The 20343-nt window shown below is 45.9% G+C and overlaps 1 long non-coding RNA gene across 2 annotated transcripts; it reads left to right on the top strand.

Moving 5' to 3' along the window:
- The first annotated feature begins 301 nt into the window (after positions 1–301).
- Positions 302–16770, top strand: LOC122919158. Of its 2 annotated transcripts, XR_006386754.1 has the most exons (6): positions 302–446; positions 1755–1849; positions 2253–2373; positions 10589–10726; positions 14592–14790; positions 16740–16770. It is a non-coding gene; the product is annotated as an uncharacterized LOC122919158 (long non-coding RNA). The 2 variants fall into 2 exon arrangements; XR_006386755.1 differs by lacking the exon at positions 10589–10726.
- The last annotated feature ends 3573 nt before the right edge of the window (positions 16771–20343 follow it).

Raw genomic sequence — 20343 nt, 5'->3', positions numbered from 1 at the left:
GCGCGCCCAGAGCCGCGCGGGCTCCCCGGGAAGAGGCCCCCCCGGGTCGGGCCCCCCGCACGCAGCCCGGGCGGCAGAGGGCGGCTCCGCGGGCCTCCCGCCGCCGGTCCCCGCAGCGAAAGTTGCCGCGATAGGTCGGAGTCGGCTTCACCTGCGCGCTGGCGACGCCTCCCCGGCTCCGGGGGAAGGGCCCGGCCCGCCTCCGCCTGTCCTTCCGCCCTCTGAGGTCTGCCCTGCCCCGCCAGCCCGGCCGAGTCGCGCAGCTGCGGGCCGGGGGCGCGCGGGGGGCGAGGGGCCCGCGAGCCGGAGCCCGCAGCGACCCGCAGAGCCGAACGCGCAGCCCCCGGGGCGGGGCAGACCCGGCAGGTGAGCGACCGGGCGCTCCCGGGGGTCTCGGCACGTAGCAAGCGAAGGCGTGGACGGTCCGCGCCGGCCTCTCCGTGTGCGTAAGTCCCGGCGAGAGCCGCTGGGTGGGAAGGTGCGAGTCCGCCGGCGCTCTGCGGTCCCCGGAAAGGTGCCTTTCTGACCGCTCCGGGCTGGGAACTTCGGATTCCCTAAGGCCGTGCCGAGGTCGGGAGACTCGGTGTGCGTCCCCGATAAGCCCTTCTTCATCCCCACTAGCCGCGGGGGCCGGTCCTCAGGCCCGGGCTGCAGAGAGCCGAATGCACCCAAGTGTGCACCGAGAAGAGAAATGAGCTCTGCAAGTTACCGGTTGGCTTCGGCCTTTCTTCTTCCTAGCGATGGTCTCCGTTACGGAGAAACCGGCTTGACAGCTGATGGCCCGGCAGCTTTAAAGGAACAGGAATCGCGCAGCGAAGGTGTTTGTTTCCTCCAGAGTCTGTGAGCAGAAGAGATTTTCGCAGGGTCCCCTCTGTGTTGGCTTGAGTAGTGGTGTCTCTTCTCTCCTAATGTGAGGCTCCCCCATCTCCACCTCACCCCCCCACCCCCGCACCTTGGAAGTGGTGAGAATATTGCAGTCTTGCCTGGTTTGACCCCACTGCTCCAAACCTTCTAATGGCCGCTTGATTCTCTTCCATTGGGAGTTTGGAAACTTCCTTATTCCGAGTCCATGTGTAGCCCAGAGCTGTCTTTGACGTTGGCCTCAAGATGCAGCACTTTTCCTAACGGCCGCTTTCCCCTTTCAGCTGATCTGTCCACTTCTTGGTCCGTCCCTTTCTTTAGTTGAGGTCTTTGAGTTGAGTTTGACAGTCCTGTTTCCATGCCCAAGATTCTTTCATTGTTTTGTCTCTTTACCTCTATGGTTCCATGCCCTCCCCTAGGCTACCTTCCCTACGGTCAAGTCTCTATTTTCTCCTGCTCTGTCATATCACTTACCTCTCCTGTACTCCCCCATATCTTTTCCCCCTTTCCCTTCTGCTCTACTATTTTTGGTGGTTTCATGAGTCCCTGTCCTGTGTGCTAAGGGAGGTTATTGAAAGTACGTCGGCCTGTCAGTTGTGAAAAAGACCGAGACCAACCTTAGTGACCGCCACAGAAGCCACGTTTGCTGACCTTCATCTTAAGTCCCCGAGTAGTCCCCTGGTAGTTTTCCAAGAATGAATTGGAATCTTTGGCTATAAACTATCTAGGTCAGAATGAAGGACTGGGAAACATTTTTGTCTACTTTTGGGATTTTCTGTAATTCAAACCCAGTACCGGTTTGAGAGGGGGGATAGTGCTTTTCACTGAAGAGAAACATTAATGTCAAGCTTTTAGGATGGTTGTTAAAATAAACATTTTGTATTAAATTTTAGCTGCCTTTTGTGTTTATTTCCTGGTGTGGAGCCCCGATGGGACTGAGAGGCGTGTCCACCCGTAGGGCAGGAGGGATTCCAGATGGAAAATTCAGGTGGGTATTTTGGAGGGGCAAGTGGAAAGAACCTCCCTTCCCCCTTTGGTATTTTGCAAAACCTCTGGTTAAAAGGGGGTTTTGTGGCGAGGAGGGATGATATGGACTTCGAGCACTTGAAAGGACTGGGAGAAAGAAAGGGCTCATCGAGGCATGGGTGTTGGAACCAGATTATCTTTAGTTAAGGGTGGAATGAATAGGTCTGAGAAGCAGAAGCAAGGAAAAGGCAGGGAAAAAATCCCATTGCTTTAGATTTCTGGTTGCACAAGGGTTGACTCCCAGGCCTCCTCTCCTCCTCTTTCTCTCACTTGTCCCACGTTATAGGATGGAAACGTAGAATGTTCTTCCCCTTACCTCAGGGAGCACTTTTATGCCTCTCTTATGTAAAGTTCATTATTTCCAGAAATATTTATGGAGCAGCCATGCCATTCTGGCACTACTAGAAATGGATCTAAGAAGAAAGCTTGCTCGGGAGCTCACTATGCATTGGGAGCAACAAACAAGAGAACTGGCATGAACCTGTTGTAAGTGACTTACCAGAGATGTGCACCAGATGCCGGAGAAGCTGAGGGGTGGTGCATACCGGAAGGGCCCAGGCTTAGCCTGGGGGATCAGGGCAGTTTTCCAGTAAGAGGCAACTTTGCGTAGAAGAGATGAAGAAGAGGCAGAGGAAACATTGTGCAAAGGCAGAAAGATTTGGCTCAGCGTGGCATATTTGGGGAACTAACTGCGAATAGAACTACTTGGCTTTAAGGAAGACTGTGTGGACAGGCTGGAAAGGAGACTGAGAAAGTAGGGCAGAGTCAGAAAATGAGGGCCTGGAGCATGGGGTGGGGGGCAGGCTTTGAAGAATTGTGGGGAAGGTGGGGACCTGACCCTATTCATACTTTAGAAGGATCATCCCGGAGGCAGTGCTGCTTTGGAATCGTGACCCATATTAACAAGTAAAAATAGTACATTGCAGAACAGTAGTGTATTTAACCAAAGATGCCGTGGGTTGTAGGATACATTTTGGTTTCTGAGATGTTAAATATTGGGTGCGGGGCGGGGGGCTGCCTCTTAAGGGAGACGAAATACAGGGGCACCTGGGTAGCTCAGTTGAGGCTTGAGTTCTCGATTTCAGCTCAGGTCATGATCTCAGGGTGGTGGGATCGAGCCCCACATCCGCTCCGAGATCGGAGTCCACTGGAGATGGTCTCTCTCCGTCTCTATAAAATCTTTAAAGAAAATAAAATAGAAGAAATACAGCATGTTTAATATCATATTTTTAGGGGAAAAAAAGAGGTTTATTTGGGAGTAGGATTTGAGGCCTGAACTGGGGGTGATTTTTTTTTCTTTATAACGTTACAGACTTTTTGGCTATTTCACAATGAGAGTATATTACATTTTAGTTTGAAAAAGACAATAAAGGGGCACCTGGGTGGCTGAGTCGGTTAAGTGTCTGCCTTTGGCTTGGGTCATGATCCCAGGGTCCTGGGGTTGAGCCCTGTGTGTTGGTCTTCCTGCTCAGTGGGGCACCTGCTTTTCCTTCTCCCTCGGCCATTCCCTCTGCTGTTTTCTCTCTCTCTGTCTCAAATACATAAATAAATAAATAAAACTCTTTAAAAAGGCAGACACTAAAGAAAAAGAAGACATAAATGCATAACAGTGACAAAGAAACAATATCCAATCTTTAGAGTGGAGGAGAGAGATGGGGTTCCCACCAAGCAGAGTAGTCTGGAAGTTACTGAGATGATCCAGAAAAGGATTGCTAAAGGTCTGACTTCAGTAGTGTCCAACAAAGGCAGATGAACAGATGGACTGAAGAGAGAGCGGGTAGGTAAATTCAGCAGGACTTGGAGCCAGAGGAGCTGGGGTCGGGGGTGGGAGGGGGGACAGAGATGGGAGAGGAACAGCTTGGCTTCTCTCACGCAGTTAGCCTGAGTCACTGGATGGATGTTGGGTTTCATCTACGTGGATAGAAAGTACAGAGGAGTCGGTTTTGGAAATGGGAAAGATGATAAATTTGGTTCAGTGCCTGTTCAAGTTAAGTGCCTATAGGCCATGAAAACAGGAATATCCAGAAACCAAGATAAGGTTTGAGGTTCCAAGAATGTCTGAGATTAGCATATGTAAATGACCATCAGAGCCCCAGGCCGTGACAAAATTGCTTAGAGAGCATGGAGGCAGTGGGAAGGCGAGGAGGTGGAGGGTGGATCCTCATTTACCAAAGAGAAAGAGGAAAAGAGACGTGTTTGGGAGACTTAGAAGGAGGGGCTGGAGGGGAAGAGAAACCCCAGTGAGTGGGTGTGACGGAAGCAGAAGAAGGAAGATGTTTCTAGAGATGACGCCAGGTGTGATAAGAAGTGAAATGCGACCCTGGCCTGTTAGGCCACTGGAACCTGGTCTGGAGGAGTTTCAGAGTGTGGTGGGGACAGAAGTCGGGCTTCAGAGGGGTGAAGAGCGTGTGGGTGACACTGGGTGACAGACGTGGCCATACAAGGCAGGAGAGACATCTAGACACGGAGAATATCAGGTCATGGGATCTAAGGTTGGTTGGTTGGTGCTGGTCGTTTCAAGAGATAATGATCAAGTCTGTGTGCTTAGGGAAAACCGCCAGGAAAAGATAAGTTGAAGACGGAGAGGAGAGAGTAAATAATTGATAAATTAGGAGTTGGGTGTGGGGCAAGAGTCCAGAGTTCCGCTAGAGAGATTCCCTGGAGCAGGACAGGGCAGAGCTACTTTTCCTGTTGAGACTAGAAAGGGTGGCGGGGGGGGGGGGGGGGGGTGGTACAAAAACTGTTACATTAACTGGAGGGCTAAGAGATGGGGAGGAAAGGTTTGAGGAGGTCTTGGCGGGGTTGAAAGGCAGGTACAGTGGGAGTAGTGACTCTGAGAGCTAGAAGGTTGGGCTAGTGTGAGCAGAGCATCAAATACTCTTAGGTCTTGGGGCTGAAGCTTTCCAAAATGAGTCACGTTGAGGATACGATTCAGAGTAACCATGTGGATGTAGCATCGTGGAGCCGAGAGCACTGTAAACACTGGGGAACCATGCGGGGGTGCCGACTGAGACCCTGAGGTCACCTAGGAGAGAGAGGACACCAAGATCATCCTGGGAAACGCCCGGCATTGTGGTGTGAGTGACACGGAGGGCATCTCCCCGGGAGGACTCGCCCTGCTCCTGAGCAGGCACACTCAGCTGTGTGGTACCGGGATCACAGGGGCGGGCCGCATTGCAGACCACGCTCCCGTATCTGACCTCAGGACGAGTATGGCGAGAGTGTAGGAAGGGACCGTTAGCTCGCAGAAAGCAGCTCTCCTCGCTATTCATGGGATTGTGTTGCTTGTAGGATGTGTTTGTTCTTTGCCTTCAGTCCAAACCTCCACTGGGGCTGTCGAGTGGGATCTGCATCCAGGAAGGTGGGGCTGCCCAGTGTCAACCATCCTGGCGGGTAGGGAGACTCCAGGTGAAACCAGAGCGAAGGTGAACCTTACCAAGGCCCTGAGAGTAAACCAGGGTGCGCCCCCACCCTCTCGCTTTCCCTCCCTGTGTCGCAAGCTCTAGAAAGAGAAACAGAGTTCCATGACCAGCCCCCAACATGAGGGGTCCGGTCCTAAATAGTATCTTAATATGAGAACCTGTCTCAGCCACACTGTGGCAAAGAGATGTAAAATCCATGTTTTATCCCCCACCTGCCCCCCACCTCTGCTGGCCTTGTCTGCCGGTTGTGGTTACAGCAGTCGTGAGTACGACACAGGAGCGAGGTGAATTTCAGGGTCTGGACTCAGGTCCAGCTTCCCCTCCCCAAGTGGAAAATCTCCTGCCATGGCCAACTTTAGAAGGTACGGATTTGGATTTGTTAGAGGAGTCAGCAGATTTTCTAAATATATCCTGATTTTACATGTGGGAAAGCCAAATCTCAGAATTTGGTTTGTGGAACTGATGTGCAAATCAAGGTGACTTCAGACGTAGCACTTGACACCAGAGTCGTAATCTTTCTGCAACTCTGTGGACTCAGTGGACCATTTTTTCCCTTTGAAATCCCTGTCTTGGTTCCATTACGCTTTTCTGGTTCTTCTCTTATCTCCCTGACCCTACTCTGAGTTTCCTTTGCTAGCTCTTCTTCCCATGTTTTTCTTTTCCCATTCCTGCGCATTCACCGTGGCCCTCCTTTAGTTACTTTGACTGTGTTCCCGAATTCACATACCACTTCTATTCTAACGATTTCCAGATCTATACATGAAGTCCGCTTGGACACAGCAGAGACTTCCAATCGATTAGTCAAGTCGTGGCTCTGCCTCCAAGTATTTATTTAAACTTGGCCCATTTACAGATGCTTCAGACCCAAGTGTGTCCACTTGTGCAGTGAGGAAATCGAAAAGATGATTCGGAAGTTCCTCCCAGGGCTCACGTTCGGAGTCTAAATCTGCTGCTACTTTTAATGATCTTAATAGTAATAATGACATTTATTGCCTGTTCTTCGCCAGACATGGAGCCAAGTACTTTCAGACACATTAATATATTTAATTCTCCTAACACATTCCTGTGAGGTAGGAGCTATTTTTTAGGCTGATTTTGCAGTTGTGGAAATGAAGATCCAGAAAATGTAATTTCCTGCAGGTTTATAACCAGTAAGTAACAGAGCCAGGATTCCAGCTTGGATGATTTTAACCCACAGCCAACATCATTGAGCCTCTACTGTGTACTTGACCGCTTCCCCTCGAAGACCCTGCTTCTTGACTGCTTTCCCACGGCTGCCTCCCCCCAAACATGACTCCTTCTGAGCCTCTCTGCCCTGAATCTGCATCCTCTTCCTCTCTTTACTTCCACTGGTTTTTCTTCCTGGAGCAAAACAAAAACAAACCCAGAATGAGCGCCTTGCTAGGATTGGCCCATCCTCGAGTCGGTGCTCTCGCCCACCCTCGTCGTCCTGCCTAGGCCACCCCCTGCCCCCCGCAGCCTTTCCTGATCATCTTGGAGAGATCCATGTCCCACTCCAGGCATCTCCAGGCATCTCTGTTTCGGGGACATCAAGTCCCAGATGCCCACTAGACAATGACGTAGACACAGCAAGCGGGCAGTTGAATATAGAATTCAGAGCATAACCTCGGAGCGCCTACTGCTCAGTGTCAGGAGAAACTTCCATGTTTGTCCACTTCTGTGTGGCCCTCCGGCGCAGAACAAGGACTGCATCTTGCTCGCCATTAGCCAAGAGTCAGTTGTGCAGAGAACTCCGAAGGACAGGGACTGTCAGCTTCCTGGGCTGCTGTGACACATCCTCACAGCCTGGGTGGCTTAAAATAGCAGAAACTGGTTCTCTCATCTGGAGGCTGGACATTGGAAATCGAGGTGTTGGCGGAGCTGCCCACCTTCCAGAGTCCTCAGGAGAGAACCCTCCTCTTCCTCGTCTAGTTTGTGGTTAGGATCCACATTCCTGGGACGCCTGGGTGGCTCAGTTGGTTGGACGACTGCCTTCGGCTCAGGGCGTGATCCTGGAGTCCGGGGATCGAGTCCCACATAGGGCTCCCAGCTCCATGGGGAGTCTGCTTCGCTCTCTGACCTTCTCCTCGCTCATGCTCTCTCTCACTGTCTCTCTCTCTCAAATAAATAAATAAAATCTTTAAAAAAAAAGGATCCACATTCCTTGGCTTCTTCAGCTTGTGGCCACATCTCCCCAGTCTGGGGCTTGGTCTTCCCAGAACCTTTTCTTCTTCTGTATGGCTTCTCTTCTTCTGTCTCTTACAAGGATACTTGTCATGGATTTGGGGTCTACTCAGATAATCCAGGATGATCTGGTCATAGGATCCTTAATTTAATTACATCTGCAGACCTCCACTTTTTTTTTTTAAGATTTTATTTATTTATTTGACAGACAGAGATCACAAGTAGGCAGAGAGGCAGGCAGAGAGAGAGGGAAGCAGGCTCCCTGCTGAGCAGAGAGCCCGATGTGGGACTCGATTCCGGGACCCCGAGACAGCTTGAATTAATCCCAGATGCTTCCCTCACCCTCGCTGCTTATCAGTCAACAAGTCCTATCAACTCCGTCTCCTGAAATTTATCTCCAATTCCTCGTCTGTCTTCCGTCTTCTACTCCAGTTAGTCCTCCGCTCCGACGGTCATCATGTAAGCCTAAAATCTAGATCTGGTCATGCTGTTCTCATGTTAAAGCAATAACAAAAAACGACAAAACAACTCTGCCATAGTTCTTCATTGCTTACAAGATCAGGGTCTTTAAGATCTACCTGTGAAGACCAACGTCTCCTCCCTCTTCATTCACTCCGCCCGTGCGTATCGAATGCCGGCTGGGTGTCTGGTACTGGGCTCCCTGCATTTGTACACTAGTGAGCGAGATGCCCCACACGTTCACAGAGGGGCATGGGGGTTCCTACTTGGTCTGCTCTTGTTGTAGGCAGTAAGGGCCACTTAGTACCCTAAGGGAAGATGTAAACTGGAAGGGTTGGTGGTGGCATCCTTACCTCTTTGCTCTCAGTATATACCATAACGGTGTTGCGATTCGTATGCTTTTTGAGTGGATTTACAGATTATATTATCTCATTTTAAATTATTCTTCACCAAGAGGGCAAATGATTTAAAAGAATTCTCATAAGAAACTACAAATTAAAGATAATACTGAATTTTAAGCCTAAGGGACCGGGGTTACACCTAGTAAGAGCCTTAAGCAGCTTTAGACTTAAAACAGTCGGCATCTAACCACATCGGACCAGAACTGGCCCTCACACTGAAGATCATCATAAAGAACATTTGAAATAGAGATGTATATTCTCCGTCTTACATGATGAGCTTCTCCTTAAGTGTGAGTGCAGGTCTGAAGTGTTAGTTGATAATAGTGTTAAAAGCCATCATGATTAATGATATCTTTTTTTTTCTTTTTTGGCAACATACACATAGACCTGATGTGACTGTAATTTTTGTGTTTATAGAAGGATGGTTCACAACATTCCAAAGTAGAGTATCATGCTTTTATGAGCTCCCACAACCTTGCCCAAATATCTCTCTCCTGGAGAAAGTAAAGCCCCCAGCCAAGCAAAAATAAGTTTCTCAGTTTCAGACTGTTAGTCCAAAGTTAGAAAATAAATTCATAAGCTTTCAGTTCTCGCTGTTTCTACTACTTAGCGCTCACCACAGTCATGATTAGCAATATCCTTTTTTATTTTTTAAAGTCTAGTGACTTTTTTTTTAAGAATTTATTTATTTATTTATCAGAGACAGAGAGAGAGAGAGCGAGCGAGCAAGCCCAAGCCCACAAGAATGCAAGCAGGGGAGCATCAGGCAGAGGGAGAAACAGGCTCCCTGCTGAGCAAGACACAGGATGCAGGGCTTGATCCCAGCATCCTGAGATCATGACCTGAGGCAAATGCAGAAGCTTAACCGACTGAGCCACCCAGGCATCCCATGATTAGCGATATTTTTATAATTGCTTATTTTTTCCTTATAATTTATATTTATGTTTGTTTTTATAATGTACATTAGTACAGTAGCACTGCATATAGTTTTTTTTAAAGATTTTATTTATTTATTTGACAGACAGAGATAGGCAGAGAGTCAGAGAGGCAGGTAGGCAGAGAGGCAGGCAGAGAGAGAGCAGAGAGCCCGATGAGGGACTCGATCCCAGGACCCTGAGATCATGACCTGAGCTGAAGGCAGAGGCTTTAACCCACTGAGCCAATCAGGCGCCCCTGCATATAGTTTTTTAAAAATAATTTTACTTTATTCTCATTATGATGATATTACATGTTAATTATGGAAAACTACATATAGTTTTAAATAAATAAATTATCCTGGGCTACTTGTCATTCCCTAAGCCTATTCCATTTTTCCCCCTACTGCTTTGTGTGTTTATTACTCTTTTTTGCAGTCTGGCTTCTCTTTTCTCCATTTGGCAGGGTCCTGAGGATTGTTCAAGATTTCTCCAGCATCCAGAGTCACAGATACTCCCTTTCCTCTCTATTCCCTTAGAACTTACCGCTATTATGTACTTCTCCCCTTGGGTTATACTTACCTTGTTAGCATCTTCCTAGAGGAGTGTGATCTCCAGAAAGGAAGTAATCATTCTTAGTCATCATTCTTCATCCCTAATGCCATACAGCTGCCATTAGAGGGTGTTGCAAGTGTTAATTGAATTTAATCATCTCAAAACATCATTATCTTAGCTCTCAAACCAGTAGGAGATACAGAGAAACGTATGAGATCTAAAGAAACAAGAAACAGAGGGCTACAGATAAAGCGAGAGCCTTAATTTCAGACAACATTTTTTGGGTTTTGTTTCTATTGTTTGTTTTGTTTTAAGATTCTTTTTTCTTTCTTTATTTGACAGACAGAGATCACAAGCAGGTAGAGAGGCTGGCAGAGAGAGAGAGGGAAGCAGGCTCCCCGCGGAACAGAGAGCCCAATGTGGGGCTCGATCCCAGGACCCTGAGATCGAGCCCAATGTGGGGCTCGATCCCAGGACCCTGAGATCATGACCTGAGCCAAAGGCAGAGGCGTAACCCACTGAGCCACCCAGGTGCCCCTGTTTTGTTTCTTTAGGTAGCATTTTATAAGGACGGTTCTCAAGGTATGGTCTGTAGGTCCTTCTGACAGACTGAATTTAACAAACGTCTGTCTTCATTCGTCCCACGGGGAAGACGTGTCGTTCCACAGTTTCTTATTTGTGCCGGCAGCTAAGGGCTACTTAGTGATCTATTAAATGAGTTATTGAAATCTGATGTTTGTAAACCACAGTTGACACATATCTACAGATGCTGAAGATTCTATTCCGGTTCTCCACTGAAGATCCTGGCCGCCAGCAACACGCTTGGCAAAGGCACACAGGCGTCCGGATCGGTGCCCCCCACTTCCCCCATCTCGAAAGGCCAGTTTCTTACACATCGTCACTGGTATGTTGAGGTAGCTGAGGTTCTGAGTATAGTTCTGGCTTATTAGTCATATATCGCCATAGCTTTAGTTTCGTCGTTACCGGTGTGTTCTTGGTTCATTCCTCTCTTGGTGTCGCAGCTGGACAGTGTCACAGCTGCGCTCTGGAGGCCGCGTCTTCTGTGCGTACTCTGGGAACTTGGGCAAGCTATTGGACTTGCCTAAGCTTCCGTTTTCTGTCTCAAAAAGAGGCGGAGGTGGTAAGAGTCTGAGGACTTACTTCATTGGTATCGTGTGGGGCATCAGTGAGCTGAGGCATGCGGACTATTTTCATGCGACGGCACCTGGCACAAAGAGAAGGTGCCCGGCCCACAGAGCATGGCCATTTTTAGGATTCGTTTCAGCTAAGCGCGGCAGAAAACCAGTCACAGTGACTTACTAAGGTAAAAGTTTCTTGCTTTACCCACGACGTCAGGCAGCCCAGAGTTGGTATGATGGGGTGCAGTCATCCTATACCCATGTTCCTCCCGTCTCGTGCCACCATTTCTCAGGCGGGAGTCCCACGTCACTGTCTAGCGGGCTGTTCCAGCACCATCCAGCTCCATCCAGCACATCTGCGTTCCAGCTGGTGGGAAGGAGGAATAGACCCATGCCAGGCCAAATAAAATCTCTTCCCTGGTTTTTAGGAGCTGGAGCTTGGGCAACAAAGCAAATGCATATACAAACAAGAAGCAGAAACAGATCCCACAAGTACAGAGCACAAACTAATGACTGCCAGAGGGGTTGTGGGGGGAGGCGGGTACAACCAGTGAAGGAGAGTGGGAGATACAGGCCTCCAGTTAGGGACTGAATAAATCAGGGGTATAAACGGTACCACACAGGTATTGTAACAGCATCGTATGGCGACAGATGGCAAGCTGCCCTTGGGATAATCGTAGCATAAATGGAGAGACTTGTCAAATCGCTAAGTTGTACACCTGTAACTTATGTAACGTTGTGTATCAACTTACTTCACTCCAAAAAAAAAAAAAAAATGGAGTGAGAGGAAGAGTTTCAATTTCTTGCTGGGCGGAGAAATAAAATCCAGTGGTCTTCACATACTACTGGTAGGAATGTAAAATGATGCTGCTACTTTGGAAAACAGTTGTTCACTCTTCAGAAGGTTAAATATAGAGATACCATGTGCCATAGCCGCTCTACTCCTCATCTATCCAAGAGAGACGAAAATATGGTCAAATAAAATCTTGTACCCGAATGTTCATGGCAACATTGTTCATGATAGGCAGAAAGCAGCAATAGCTCCAGGGTCCATAGGCTGACAAATGGATAAAAATACGTGATTTCTCCCAACGGAATGGAATATTACAGCACGGCAGTTGAGAGCAGCCGGTCACAGAGACCATGTACTGTATGATCCCATTTATGCAAAATGGACAGTATAGGCAAATCCACAGGAACAGAAAGTAGGTTACTGGTGGCTGGGGGAGGCGGGAATGATGAGTTACTGCTCATCGTGTGGGGAAACGGAGTCCAGTCACACAGCTGGGATGTAATCAGTCATACCTGTGCAGTAATGAAGCTTTGATGAAAACTCCAAAGAGGTCCAGAGAGCTCCCAACCTTTCCCATTTCAGACCTGGTCTTACGTGTCTCTTCTGTTTGGCTGATCCTGAGTTGTAGCCCTTATAATAAAACAGTAATTAAAAGTATAGTGCCTTCATGAGGTCTTTGAGTTATTCCAGTGAATTTTGAAACCTCAAGGGGAGATCCTAGAAAGCCACAAATTAGTAGTCAGGCTGGTTCTATCAAGCCTAGGTAGCCCTCTGGGCTTGCAGCTGGTGTCTCAGTGGGGGCGGTCTTGAGGGGCAAGCCCTTCACCTATGTGGCCCACACAGTGTCGGAGGTGAATGGAGTTGTTAGGCACGCATTGGATGCTGGAGATGATTGGATTGCTCTGGGGAAGGCAGCATTTACTCAGTGAGCCCTGCTCTCCAACATTGGAGAACACTATGTTTGAGAACAGTACGGGGAAGTACTTAGTACAAAAGCACCAAACTTTGCACACAGGTAGAAGGTAGTAGTCATGCTACTTCGGGGGCACTTCTTCACGTGAGCGATAGAAGTGTTGACATTTTGAGAGTTGAATTGTACTTTACAATACAAATGTTTACTGAGGGGTACTTTTCAAAAGACACTTCTCTTCTTATCAGCTTTTTCAGAGATACGGAGGCCTGTTTACCCAACATTATCCGGTGGGGATGGGTCTGAAAGTGAAAGGATGACATTAGAGCTCTTTTAGGGATGTGAGTAGATATATTTCCATCAGGAGGTCTCTCTGGATCTTGAAAAAAACAAACACACCTGCTGCTATCCAGCTAAGTCTGAATGCAACACATATTTTTTCAGGAAGTATTTTATTCCACTGTTGCTGTTGGGAAAATGGATTATGTTCCTACTTGGCTCTGCACCCTCCTCTCCTCTCTGATCTTCTCCTTTGGTACCCCCCACCCCCACTCCTGGACAGGGAGAAGGACATTCATAGAAATTAATATAGATGATGGCAGAGAGGCTCCAGAATTTTAAAGGGACAAGAAACAGTTCATTATGAAAAAAACTGCATCACGCTAAGCTTCAAAGCAAAACATGAGGCATCATGTAAATTAAATGTTTATAAAATGAATATAAATAATGAGAGGACTTTTCAAGAATTTATGTATTTGACAGAGATCACAAGAGACAGAAAGGCAGGCAGAGAGTGAGAGAGAGGGGAGCAGTCTCCCTGCTGAGCAGAGAGCCCGACGCGGGACTCGATCCCAGGACCCTGAGATCATGACCTGAGCCGGAGGCAGCGGCTTAACCCACTGAGCCACCCAGGTGCCCCGAGAGGACTTTTCAAAATAGTCACTGCAGAAACAGGGCAGAAGATAGCTGGTCAATGTGTGTGAACACAGGGTCGGTCTTGGGAGGAATCATATTATCATATGTGTAACTGATCTCAATCAGAATCTCCACACACGGCATTAATTCATAAGTAAAAATTTTAATGAAAGATTTGTCTTCCCCCTGGACACAAGCAGTGGTTTTCTTGTTATTTCAAAATGAGAATATTTACTTCGTTGAATTAGTTCCTCAAATCACGACAAAAGTGGTATGACATTTTTTCTCATTTTATTTTATTTTTTTTTAATTTTTATGTATTTATTCACCAGAGAATAAGTGAGGCAGAGAGGGAGTGAGGGAGAAAGAGAGAGCACGAGCATAGAAACAGGGGGGCGGCAGGCAGAGGGAGAAGCAGGCTCCTTGCTGAGCAGGGATCACCATGTAGAGCTCGATCCCAGGACCCTGGGATCATGACCTGAGCTGAAGGCAGAGGCTTAACCAACTGAGCTGCCCAGGTGTCCTATTTTTTTCTCATTTTAAAAGATTGCAGTTACAGTCTTATGATGGGTCTGTATAGGGTGCCTTTGGACTAGAGAAAACATCTTCTATTACTTTCCTAATATTTTAAAACTATAGGAGTCTCTGTTCATAGCACCTTGAGGAAATGGTGAACATGAATAAAATTATGGAGATCACTTTTAGTTTGCTAATTGAATAACACTTCAGTTCATCCAAAGTGGTTCCTAGAGACTGTGACAAGTAAATAGTTCATTTATTTTTAATTGCCAATTTAATTTCAGCTTCTTTTATTTAGGAAGTTACTTAATAGGAGAAAGTGTTAGACAAGCAGAAATAATCAAGTATGTCGTCATCTTTTAAGATTCTTCGAGGCAGGGCTCATGATACTCTTGAGAAGAAATGAGGGTGTTCTGTCATTTTAACTTTCAAAGGTAATATGCATTATATTCGTGATAGAAATACATATGTATCTTTTTATTTTCTTAATGAGCTAAATACATTGACCAAAAGAGCTGTGCGTCGTCGTGGAAGGAGCACACTGTATGGAAATCCAAGGTGTTGGCTCTAGGTCCTGCTCTGAAACCAGCCAGCTCCATAATCTCGAGACTTCTAAGCTAGTGTAGCTTTCCTGATTCCTGGGGAACAGACTGCGGGATCTCGGATGTACTTCTTGGCTCCAGATTTCTGCGGTGAGTTCCGTAATCTTCAGGGTGTGCCTACAGCGTTCACGGGCTCTAGGAGTAGTACCGGGCGTGGGATTGTTATCACACGGAATGGATTTCCTGATCTGCCCCTTACTTGCAATGTAACCTCGGGCGGGTAACCTTTCTGAATTCCAGCTTATTCCCTCTAAGTCAGGTTAGTAATGCGGTAACAGACACTGTTGATGCCATGGCCCATTGCCCTCAGCCCATGGCCACCGCGCGGGGCAGCTCCCGGGCCCTGTCCATGGCCACGTCTGGGCCTGCCTCCATCTCCCTCACTGCCCCTGGGCTTTTTCTGAGGCGCAGGACCTTGCACAGCCCAGAAGTACAGGGAGTTCTTGTCCCCAGGTGCAAACCTCTGCCAGTGAGAGACAGATGCTTCCCGACTCTCAGTAGGGCAGTGTGGGTGTCCCTCGGTGTGGCTCCAACTGCTTGGAGCCCCTGTTCCCCACAGTGGTAACCAGCTCATTAGTCAGCCCTGCGCTGGCTCGTCCGGCCCACCTGTCTCCCTTCTCCCACCCTCTGCTTTGTGCTTCCCGGGATCACCTCCCCAGTCGTCTATTTGCACACAATTTCTAGTCTCAGGTCTTACTTTGGGAATCCCATTCCAGAACTGCTGTGATGATTGGTTGAGAGCATGTGTACAACACCTACGAGATGCTGTAGCAAGATCCTGACAGTAGTAATTACTATTATGTCTGACAACCGAAACAGAATTTCATGGTTCTAGGCAATGCTTAGATTGCGTTTCTACGGTTAAGTCAACATTGACATCTTGCTAAAGCATGTTGACATGATTTTATGAGGTTATCTACAATGCATAGAAAATGTTATAGGTGGGGAACCTTTGGGTATGATTGAAAATTTGGTAGAGAGGGAGGGCCTGGCTGGCTCAGTCAGTAAGTAGAGCATGTGACGCTTGATTTCAGGGTTGTGAGTTCAAGCCCCACGTATCTTATATCACAGAATTATTTCTTTTTTATGGTGGAAACAATTAATATGGAACTCTTAGCAACTTCGATGTTTAGTTTACAGTATTGCTGTATATAGTTACTGAGCCGTGTATTAGCTCTCCAGGACCTATTTGTCTACTGGTTGCAAGTTTGTACCCTTAAACAACATGTCCCCAGTTCCCACATCCCATGGTAACCACCATTTTGCTGTTTTTACAAGTTTGGCTTTTTTAGATTCCACGAGAAATAACATCATACAGTATTTGTCTTTGTCTGTCGGACTTACCTCACTTAGCATAATGCGCTTAAGGTCCATCCATGGGTTGCATATGGCAGAATTTGCTTCTTTATCATTGCTGAATAACATTCCACTATATGTACTTACACATCATCTTTATCGATTCCTCCACTGGTGGACACTTAGATTGTGTCCACATCTTGGCTATTTTGAATAATGCTGTGATAAATATGGGAGTGCAGATATTTCTTTAAGATTCTATTTTCATTTCCTTAGAGAAGAAAGAAGGGAAGGATACCCAGGAGCAAAATTTCTGGAACATATAGTAGTTCTGTTCTGTTTTGTTTTATAAAGATTTTATTTATTTATTTGACACAGAGAGAGATCACAAGTAGGCAGAGCATCAGGCCGAGAAAGGCAGGGAAGCAGATGCATGGCTCAATCCAGGACCCTGAGATCATGACCTGAGCTGAAGGCAGAGGCTTAATCCACTGAGCCACCAGGCACCCCGTAGTTCTGTTTTTAAGGAACCATCTGTTTTTATGAAAGGACCTGGGAATGCTAATATATTAGTAATGGGAAAATAAATTAGTTGATTCTTTCTGAAAAATAACTCTGTGTGTCAAAAATTTAAAAATATTCATACTCTTAACACCCTGTAATTTCACTTCTAGGGACATCTCTTAAGGAAGTAATTAGAAATTTAGACACAGAGAGTCTTACTGTGTTTTTTTTAATAATAGCAGGAAGGAAGAATGAAAGGAAAGGAGGAAAGAAAGAAGAAAAGAAGAAAGGAAAGAAGGAGAGATGAAGGAAAAAGAGAAAACAAAAATAAAAATGTAGAAAGAACCTAACATTCAACCAGGGAATGATTACAAAATATTGATGTACTCCCATGATGGACTACTTTGCTGCCTCAAAGATAATTTCATATTTCTATAACATATCTTTCATGCATAAAACTTCTGTAATTCAAGAAAAATTAAGTACTCTCTGTGGAAATAACAGGCAAATGATATAAGTAAAGGCAATTTACAGAGAAAGAAAATATTTGCTAATTAAAATATTTTAAACACTAATTGTCATTTATATTAAAAAAACTAAAAACTGGGGCACCTGGGTGGCTCAGTGGGTTAAAGCCTCTGCCTTCGGCTCCGGTCATGATCCTAGGGTCCTGGGATCGAACCCCGCGTCGGGCTCTCTGCTCAGCGGGGAGCCTGCTTCCTCCACTCTCTCTCTCTGCCTACTTGTGATCTTGATCTGTTGAATAAATAAATAAAATCTTTTAAAAAAAACTAAAAACTGTCATTCTTTAGTATGAAAATGGCAAATATTTTTAATAGTAATTGATATTTTTATTTATCTTGTATTTTTAATAGTAATTGATACCCAATCATGATTTGTGGGTGTGTTGAATCACTGTACTGTACACCAGAAACTAACATACTACTCTATATTAACTACACTAGAATTCACATAAAATACTTAAAAAGAGTGATACCCAGTGATGTCAGGAGCATAGAGGGCCTTTTTTTTTTTTTTAAGATTTTTATTTATTTATTTGACAGGGAGAGAGATCACAAGTAGGCAGAGAGGCAGGCAGAGAGAGAGGAAGCAGGCTCCCTGATGAGCAGAGAGCCCGATGTGGGGACTCGATCCCAGGACACTGAGATCATGATCTGAGCTAAAGGTGAAGGCTTAACCCACTGAGCCATCCAGGCACCCTGTAAAGGACCTTTCTGTAAAACATCAGTATGTATCAAAAGTTTCAAAATGTGTAAAAAAAAAAACCCCACATAGCTTAATTAAGACTTCTTAAAAATTTCTTTGTAGGAACTTGTTTGAACTCCTGGTAGCTAGATATTGAATGAAAGGTAAAAAAGAAGTATGGGCATATTGCAATCTGAAAAAAGTCTGTCTGAAAAGGCTACATGATGTACAATTCCACTTCTACGACATTCTGGGAAAGGTACAAAATCTGTAAACAGATCAAGGGGTCCCGGAAGGGCTGAATGGGTATAATACTGAAGATGCTGGAAAGCCCGCTCTGCATGAGGCTGTAGTGAATCGTATATGTAATGACTACATGACATTATGCATTTGTCAAAACCCATAGAACTTTACACATAAAGAGTGAACCTTAATGAATGCAAATTTTAAAAAAATGATTTAGGAGGTTGGGGATCCCAGGGTGGAATACAGAGTATGACAACGGAACCTAACTATATTACAAATACATTAAATATTCTCATTGAAAAAGTGGGAGGAGAAAGGTGCTGACCTGAATAGCTTTGGAAATGGAGTCTGTAGATTAAAGTGAAAAGAAACTACGCAATGCAGAGCACGTAATAACACTGTGCCCCAATTGATACAGTAGTTTCTTCTGGGGTACATGTTAACAATTCTGAACCTGTCCTAGTGTAGGCTAAGACTGAACAATTAAGTAAAGGAGTGGTGGATGATTTGAGTCAGGGTTCTCACTGCTGGAGTGGGAGGTGACAGACAAACAAGAAGTCTAGAATGTTCTGTGGACTAATGGATTTGAGTTGGAGACGTCAGCATGAACTCATGTTTACCGTCATAGAGATACACATCACTATATAAAGAAATATTTGTAGGTATATGCCAAACACAGGCCAGTATATACACATATTTCCTTACTCTGATAGCTAAGAGGACCTCGAACCAACCGCACCTCAATTAGCAATGAGCACACCCAGTGCCCAGATCTCAGTTTCTAAAAGCAGTTTCCAAAAAAAAGGAAGCAGAGCCTATTAGAGAAATGGCAGATTCTAGGACTGGAGAAGGGAATATACAAGGTAAGCGTGAAGTATTTTGTAGTGCCGGAAAGTAAGAAAGTGCTAAAACAAACAAACAAAAACCAACAAAACTAAGCATACCTAAAAGCAAAAACCAGTGATGGGGTGTGTTAGAGGGACAGAGTAGCTAACTGAGAGTCCCAGTGTCTTCTCCTCACTGCCCGTGAAGCATACCGGGCTGTCAACATGACTCACTGTTGATACCGACCTCAGTCACCCCGCCGAGGCAGTGTTTGTCAAGTTTCCACACCGTATGATGTCATTAGAACGGCATTTCCCTCTTCATCTTCCTGCCACAGGCTCCTACCTAACCTTAGTCTAAGCTTGAGGAAAGGATCAAACAAATTCCACCTGAAAGGTGCTTGACCAGTACTCCTCCAAACTGTTAAGGTCATCAAAAGCAAAGAAAGTTTGAGACACTGTCACAGCCCAGGGAAGCCTGTGAAGACGGGACAACCAAATATCCTGGAGTGGGAGAAGGACATTAGCTAATCTGAATTACCCACTGAAGGAAGTCTGAGTAAATTATGGATTTAAGCTAATAATAATAATGTATCAGTATAGGTCCATTAATTGTAACAAGTGTACCATACTCAGATAAGATGTTAATAATAGGGAAGACTAACTATGGGTTATATGAGGGATACTCTCTACAATTTTTCTATAAACATAAAAACATTTTTAATAGAATGCTTATTAAAAACAAAATGATAGCCAGTGAAAAAATAGCTTTGCCACTGGGAAAGAATTAAAAGGACCTGTGGCTTGTGGTAAACAAATCCATGACTTGGATCCCTTTCAAGGAAGGATTTGCTTTCGCGCCACTGGGAGTGCAGTGAGCAAACCAGCAGCTTCTTCAGAGTCTGCGCCAACTGTAGAGAGGTGCCTTTTACAAGGTCACAGCTTCCAGAAGCAGCCCATCTAGTGACGGAGCAAGGTGGGCGTGAAGGCATGGCCGTCTCTGCCCAAAGAAGGACAACTCTGATGACTGGTATTTGCTCTAGAACTCCTCCCTGGGTTGGCTAACTCTTTCGTATTTGTTCTAGAACTCTCTGCTTTGTTGGGTCTGTATTATGGTTCAGATTCTCCCTGTGCCCAATCCTCCTTCATCCTACCTCTTTTCACAAGTTTTATCTCTCATAAACATCTTGCATCCCAAACTCCATTTTAGCATCTGCTCGCAGCTAACTATCTGCCCATTGTCAGTCTCCTCATTTAACAGAAGAATTTTACTTAGCATTAGAAATAATTTCCCTCTGAGCCTTGACTGGATCCCCAACTTCTCTTAAATATTGAAACATACTTACTTAATGCCTTCTCTTTACCAGGTAAAGAAGTTTGTGGACATGAACTTACAGGAGATATTTCATGCCTACATTCTGATACCAAGTTCGCCCTGATAGGACTCATTGTTGCTCTTGCCCGTGCAGCAGCCCTTAACCCAGACTGTTTCCATCTTTCTTTTAGGGGCTAAATATGTCTGTGCTTTGGGATTTTGGTGGGATTCACGTGAACATGTACCTACTGA

Source organism: Neovison vison, chromosome 11, assembly GCF_020171115.1.
Source record: "Neovison vison isolate M4711 chromosome 11, ASM_NN_V1, whole genome shotgun sequence".
Taxonomy (NCBI): Eukaryota; Metazoa; Chordata; class Mammalia; order Carnivora; family Mustelidae; genus Neogale; species Neogale vison.
This window is presented reverse-complemented; position numbering and strand designations above follow the sequence as displayed.